The sequence below is a fragment of the Octopus bimaculoides genome, chromosome 4 (assembly GCF_046866305.1).
Source record: "Octopus bimaculoides isolate indiv1 chromosome 4, ASM4686630v1, whole genome shotgun sequence".
NCBI lineage: Eukaryota > Metazoa > Mollusca > Cephalopoda > Octopoda > Octopodidae > Octopus > Octopus bimaculoides.
Genome location: NC_142931.1, coordinates 104353709 through 104361208, shown reverse-complemented (window position 1 = coordinate 104361208; position 7500 = coordinate 104353709).

The window sequence follows — 7500 nt, the reverse complement described above, 5'->3', positions numbered from 1 at the left end:
GACTGATGAAATAGTCTCATAGCAGTATCTCCAACAAAATAATCTTTTATCTTTTACTAGACCACTACCTTGAAGAATTTTTAGTCGAATGAAGGGATCCCCCAGTGCTTATTTTTTGAGCCTGGTACTTTTCTATCCGTCTCATTTACCGGACTGATAAGTTATGTGGACATAACTACAACAACACCGGTTGTCACGCGATAGTGGGGCCACAAACACAGACAGTAACACACACACACTCATATGAAGGGTTTCTTTCAGTTTCTTATTTCTTTATTGCCCACAAGGGGCTAAACATAGAAGGGACAAACAAGGACAGACAAACGGATTAAGTCGATTATAATGACCCCAGTGCGTAACTGGTACTTATCTAATCGACCCCGAAAGGATGAAAGGCTAAGCCGACCTCAGCGGAATTTGAACTCAGAACGTAGCGGCAGACGAAATACCGTTAAGCATTTCGCCCGGCGTGCTAACATTTCAGGGTTTCTTTCAGTTTCTATCAACCAAATCCACTCGCAAAGCTTTGGTCAGCCCGAGGCTATATTAAAACACACTCGCCCAATGTTCCAAGCAGTGAGACTGAACCTGGAACCATGTGGTTAGGAAGCAAATTCCTACTACAGAGCCACGCCTGCGCCTAACAAAAATTGTTTTCATTCTCCAATGAAGAGTCATCATTTTTCCTGACTTACAGACGACTTCTTAAATGATGACAGTATGACCGTTATTGGAATAAACACCTCTGGATACGATAATTCAGCCCATTTTTTAACGCTGGGATGCATTTAGTGGAATTATAGCTTGGTCTTAGCCATACAGAGATGCAATACTTCTCGGTAAATATCGAAAGAAGATCGGTTCCAAGTCAAATAGACTGTATCTGCTGAAATTGAACATGTCCCTTATTTTTTAGTCACTAAAGAATATAATATTTTGGACCGATAACAGCGGTAACTATCCAGCGTTTTAAACTTTTTTCTTCATTTTCTAATATGAAAGTAGCTTTGACTTAAAATCATTATGGCAGAAATGACGAAGCAATAGTGCTGCAGTTATTGCTGTTTTTGTTATTGTCACTGCTGTTTTTATTGTTATCGCTGTTATTACTGCTGTTGCTACTATTATCGCTACTATTACTGTAGCTGTTATTGTTGTTGTTATAGTTATTGCTATTGTCGCTACTGCCGCTGTTGATGTTAATGATACTGTTATTGCTGTTGCTATTGTCGCTACTATTGCTGTTGTTGTTAATGATGTTGCTATTGCTATTGTCGCTATTGTTGCTGTTGATGTTAATGCTGCTATTATTACTATTGCTGTTGCAGTTGTTGTTAACGATACTGTTATTGTTGTTGCTATTGTCACTACTATTGCCGTTGTTAACGATACTGTTATTGTTTTTGCTATTGTCGCTACTATTGCTGTTCTTGTCAATAATGCTACTATTGTTGTTGCTATTGTTGCTGTTGTTAATGATGTTGCTATTGTTGTTGCTCGTATTGTTTTACAAAATGTAAGTCATTATGGTTTCTTGGAACAACAATGAGCAATAAAAAGTTCTGGGAGTGGGGAAGTCACAGTTTTAGTTACCACAATGGTCCTTGTAGTAGTAGTAGTAGTAGTAATAGTAGTAGTAGTAGTAGTAGTAGTAGTAGTAGTAGTAGTAGTAGTGGTGGTGGTGGTGGTGGTGGTGCCGGTGGTGGTAGTAGTAGTAGTAGTAGTGGTGGTGGTGGTAGTGGTGGTGGTGGTGGTGGTAGTAGTAGTAGTAGTAGTAGTAGTAGTAGTAGTAGTAGTAGTAGTAATAGTAGTAGTAGTAGTAGTAGTAGTAGTTCTAAATAATACACGTGTTGATAGTAGAAAGGTGTTCAATGAAAAGTTTAAAGCGAATGAAATTATTTAAATTAAGAATAATGAAAATGGCGAATGACAATACATTAATTAACAGTGATATATGCTATTACTGAAGCTGTTATTGTTGTTGTTACAGCTATTGCTATTGTCGCTACTGTTGCTGATGTTGTTAATGATGTTGCTATTGCTATTGTCGCTATTGTTGCTGTTGCTGTTAATGCTGCCATTATTGCTGTTGCTATTGGTGTTGTTAACAATACTGTTATTACTGTTGCTATTGACGCTACTATTGCTGTTGTTGTTAATGATACTGTTATTGCTGTTGCTATTGTTGTTGTTGTTAACGGTATTGTTATTGCTGTTGCTATTGTCGCTACTATTGCTGTTGCTGTTAATGATACTGTTATTGCTGTTGCTATTGTTGTTGTTAACGGTATTGTTATTGCTGTTGCTATTTTTGTTGTTAACGGTATTGTTATTGATGTTGCTATTGTCGCTACTATTGCTGTTGCTGTTAATGATACAGTTATTGCTGTTGCTATTGTTGTTGTTAACGGTATTGTTATTGCTGTTGCTATTTTTGTTGTTAACGGTATTGTTATTGCTGTTGCTATTGTCGCTACTATTGCTGTTGCTGTTAATGATACAGTTATTGCTGTTGCTATTGTTGTTGTTAACGGTATTGTTATTGCTGTTGCTATTTTTGTTGTTAACGGTATTGTTATTGCTGTTGCTATTGTTGCTACTATTGCTGTTGATGTTAATGAAACTGCTATTACTTTGCTGCTGTCGATCCTATTGGTGTTGCTATTGTTGCTGCAATTACTGTTATTGTCGCTATTATTGCTGTTGTTGCTAATAATGCTGCTATTGCTGTTGCTATTGTCTATGCTATTACTGCTGTTATTGTTGCTGAAATTGCTTTTGCTATTGTCGCTACTATTTCTGTTGTTGTTAATGATGTTGCTATTGCTGTTGCTATTGTCGATGCTCTTGGAGTTGTTTTTGTTGCTGCAGTTGCTGTTGCTATTGTCGCTACTGTTGCTGTTTATATTAATGTTGCTGTTATTGCTGTAGCTATTGTTGTCCTGAATGATCCTGCAATTGCTGTTGTTATTGTCGCTGTTATTGGTGTTGTTGCTAATGATGCTGCTATTGCTGTTGCTCGTATTGTTTTACAGAACGTAAGTCATTATGATTTGTTTGAACCACAATGAGCAATAAAAAGTTCTAGGAGTGGGGGAGTCACAATTTTAGTTACCACCATGACCCTTGCTGTAGTAGTAGTAGTAGTAGTAGTAGTAGTAGTAGTAGTAGTAGTAGTAGTAGTAGCAGCAACAGTAGTAGTAGTAGTAGTAGTAGTAGTAGTAGTCCTAAATAATACATGTGTTGATAGTAGAAAAGTATTCAATGAAAAGTTTGAAGCGAATGAAATTATTTAAATTAAGAATAATGAAAATGGCGAATGACAATACATTAATTAACAGTGATATATAGGAATATTTGGAACAACAATTGAAACATTGAAAAATAAATCATACATCCGACAGTTCATGTTTGTAATTTCGTTGTTATACCTTGAAAATGTTATCAAATCAATTAACTAGCGTTTATATTCTATTGTCTTGTCACGTCGCATTTGTCTATACTCTGATTAATCTATTTATTACATAGTTGCTATGTTTAATTATAGAATTAGGTATCTTTTGGTGTCTTCGAGTCGATAATTAGTTGGAGGGTAAATGCTAAGGTATTCCGGGTGAGCAAGAAAGGATTTAGCAAAGTTTGGTAAATAGTTTGTAAGATTTATTATATACACTGAGAAAGTTTAGGGAAGTAAAAAAAAATTAGTTTAACGAACTTAGAAGAGTAGTGGATGTTTATGGAATATTTAATTGTCCTCAATGAATATGGGTATTGTTGTTGCACTTTCTGGAGTATAGAAACTGTTCTCTGGTACAATAGGTATGTGTTCTTTCAAAGCAAGTGGAAGTTATTGATGGTTGAAATGTTACATGATTTACATTTGCAGTGTATCCATAGCCATGTGACTTCCTTGTCAACCTATTTCTGTCTTTTTAATTGAAAAAGATCTAACAGATTGAAGTAATGTTCTGCAACTCTTATTTCATTATCTGCATAAAGAGTCTTAATATGCAAGAGTTATTTTCTCACTTTGATTTCCAGCTACTTTAATAAGTCTTATGTTAATGTATATTTGTCAATAGCCTAAAGCTTATACTACAAATTCTTATCAGAATTTGTTCGTTAAATTATGACCGTCCTTTTGTTTTTCACTAAAATAATACACCAAAACGGCACTCTCCGGAAATAACAATGAGACGCTCTTGAAAGTTGACTCGTCGATGAACCTCTGTTTATCCAAGGTGGGTGGGGAGGCCTCTAGTTTGCTAAAACTTCGGAGTTGAAAGGTTACATAAAAATCTCACTAATATATATGTAGATTCTGAGAGAAAATAACATTGTCACATCTATGATTTTCTAATCCAGCAAAACACATTATTTTCTGTAGAATTAGTGAACTTATTGCACAAAAATTGCAAAGCTTGAATTATTTCAAAGCACTCTGTAATTAGATGTGTTTCACATCAAATATCACAGGCGTGTCAGCTGGCTGACCAACAGGATATTGACTGTCTATAACTCTCGTTCCCTCTCTCTTTCTCGCTCGCTCACTCAGTCACTATTTCTTTGTCCCCCCCTCTCTCTCTCGCTCGCTCGCTCTCAAAACATTAAACATTACAAATAACTATTACATACTCAATCAGCAAGAGAAACAGCTATGTTCTCAATTGAAGCCGTGGCACCAAGACTTTAACGACTGCTATAATAAACGATCATATATAATCATACATACATACGTACATACACACACACACATACACACGTGTGTGTGTGTGTGTGAGTGTGTGTGAGTGTGTGTTTGTGCGTGTGCGTGCGTGTGTGTTTGTGTGTTTGTATGTTTGTGCTTGTATATGCATACACATGCCCACATATATAGAAATAAACTTAAAAATAAATCTAAATATATGTATACATACACACACAGATATAGACACACACACAAATACATACACACACACACAAAAACACACGCACACACACACACACTCATATATATATATATATATATATATATATATATATATATATATATATATATATATAAGTTATGAGAGGTAATGGTGTCAAGAAGACCCAAAGGTGTCAGGTAATGCTGAGTAAGTGCTATGGATAGACTATAGTTAAGCTCTAGGTTCGGTGATTATGCGAATGAGGAGCCCAACATAGGTCATATATCAGCATTTGTATATATACAAAAATTAACAGAATGAGATAAAAATCCAAGGCTGTGAAAAATTTCAGAACATTTATAAATAGAAGGTCTAGAAAAGTCTAGATTATTAGTATTATTAACGTTATCATTACCACCATTGTTATTATTACTATTGTTGTTATCAATTGTACTATTTGTAAGAGTGGTAGATATTGTGGTGGTGTTCTGTGCAGTGTCAGTAGGATGAGTTGGGTTGAGGTTGTGGTCTAATGTAAGGGTATCTGTGCTGGAGCTGTGTGTGTGTTGAGCGTTCGTATGACTAGAGTCGTAATTATGTGAGTTTTGATAGTAAAGAGAAAGCTTTTGCTTATTAGAGGCTGCTGCAATAGATTCGAAATTGAGTGGGGAAGAATAGGATAGTTGCAGTGTGGATCTATTAAAGATAGAATGATATTTATGTTGCAGAGAGAAGCTAGAGTCTAGTATTTTAAAGAGGGATTTAGCTAAGATCTTAACGTTAAGTGAGAATGGAGGTGTGTACCACGGAATAGAGCGTCCGCCGCTTTTTTTAGGGTGTCTGGGAGTAGTGCTATCTATGTTTGCTATCTAATATAGATAGGTATGCTATCTATATTTTTGGAGAATGGAGGAGGGTGGCAAGGTCTGTTGTTGTTAGCTGTTTTAGTTGTTTTAGTTTTTGACCTAGCTTTAAATGTATGTGTGTGGGGTCTAGGTTGCCTAGGTGTAAGACCTTCCAGGGTTCTATCAACGAGTGTGTGTGATTGGTTGTGATTGTGATGGTTACTTTATCTTCATTCGTCTGGGCCTTCAATTTTAGAAGTTCTGTTTCTATCTTCATTTTTTCCAGTGCTATTCTTTCCCTGAGACATCTTTGTGCCTCAGGTTCATCTATAATGGCTTTGATCTGGAGTTTTCGGGGGAGATACCCGCAAGATAGACATTACAACCTGCGCCCCCCCCCCCCAATAAGATGTTAGCAACGGAATTTTTTGTTCCAACAATACACTAAACCACGCACAACAAACCCGTACCACACGAAATAATTACCAACGACGGTCCCCTAAAGCACCACATCTGAACATAGGAAATAGAGACATACTTTTCATTCTCCATCCAAGAACCCGCACCATAAATCACAACAACTGGGCACTCCACAACAACAGGGAACAACTACATAACAGCTACCACCCCAATGACCTCATTCATTATTTTAGACCCAGTACGCAAACATAGGGATACGAGATAGCACCAGACAGACAGGAGAAACCAAAAGTGATAAAAGTGATCAAGCTAACTCACAAAGAACTGACACCAAATTGAATCAACACACTCTGGAAAGGGCTCAAGTTTACCCCCCCCCCCCACGCCTCAACTACAACGAAATGAAAGAAAACGTTGTAGAATTCTGTAGAAAATTATCATTCACCGAGGAACTATACGACAAATACAACGAGGAAAAAGGTCATCTTAGAAATCAAGGATTGAAGAAAAATATTATGGATAAAAATTAAAATTAAAGATTAATACAAAGGCAAATATCACAAAAAAAAAACAAATAATAAGTATATGCAATCATGCAAATAAATAAATGAGCATGTTAAAGGGGAGGAGAGTTGCAGACATGAGAGAAGAAAGCTATGGAGAGAGGTGGGAAGGAGAAGAACAAGTAAAAAGGTAAGGAAAAATGAAAATGAAAAATATGAGAGAAGATGGGAGTTGGTTAAAAGATACTCATAGTTGAAACTGACAAGTATCTAATACGGAACGCCATATGTACCCAGGGGTGAAAGCGATTAGAAAGCGTACAATACATTGAGAAATTCGAAATATACAGCGTTGAATATGCGATAGGTCAAATTAGGGATGCACAATCACAGAAAAAAAGACTATCATAATAAAACGGGTGAAATTCAAATTCGAAATATACAAAGGTATAGAAAAATACATATGCATGCATAGGGATGTGCAAAAAATGCCAGTCCAATTAATTCAAGGAAGGAGTAATAATTTAAATAACTGAGTGTTAAAATAAAATGAAATATAATAATATAATGTAATAAGCATGTATATACGATACATTTTGGTCGATAAAAGTCCATATTAATAGACGAAAGAATAAAATACAATACATAAAACCATATATGTCGAATGAGATGGGCGAAAGACCACAATTTAGGATCATAAAGACATAGGATTACAAAAGTACGAAGTTAAAAACAATAAAGCAAATAAAATAGGGAGAAGTGGCAATGCTAATGTTAATGAGAGGCAATAAATTCTTTAAACACCCTGAAAAACAAAAAAAACTTATTTATCAACGCATATAG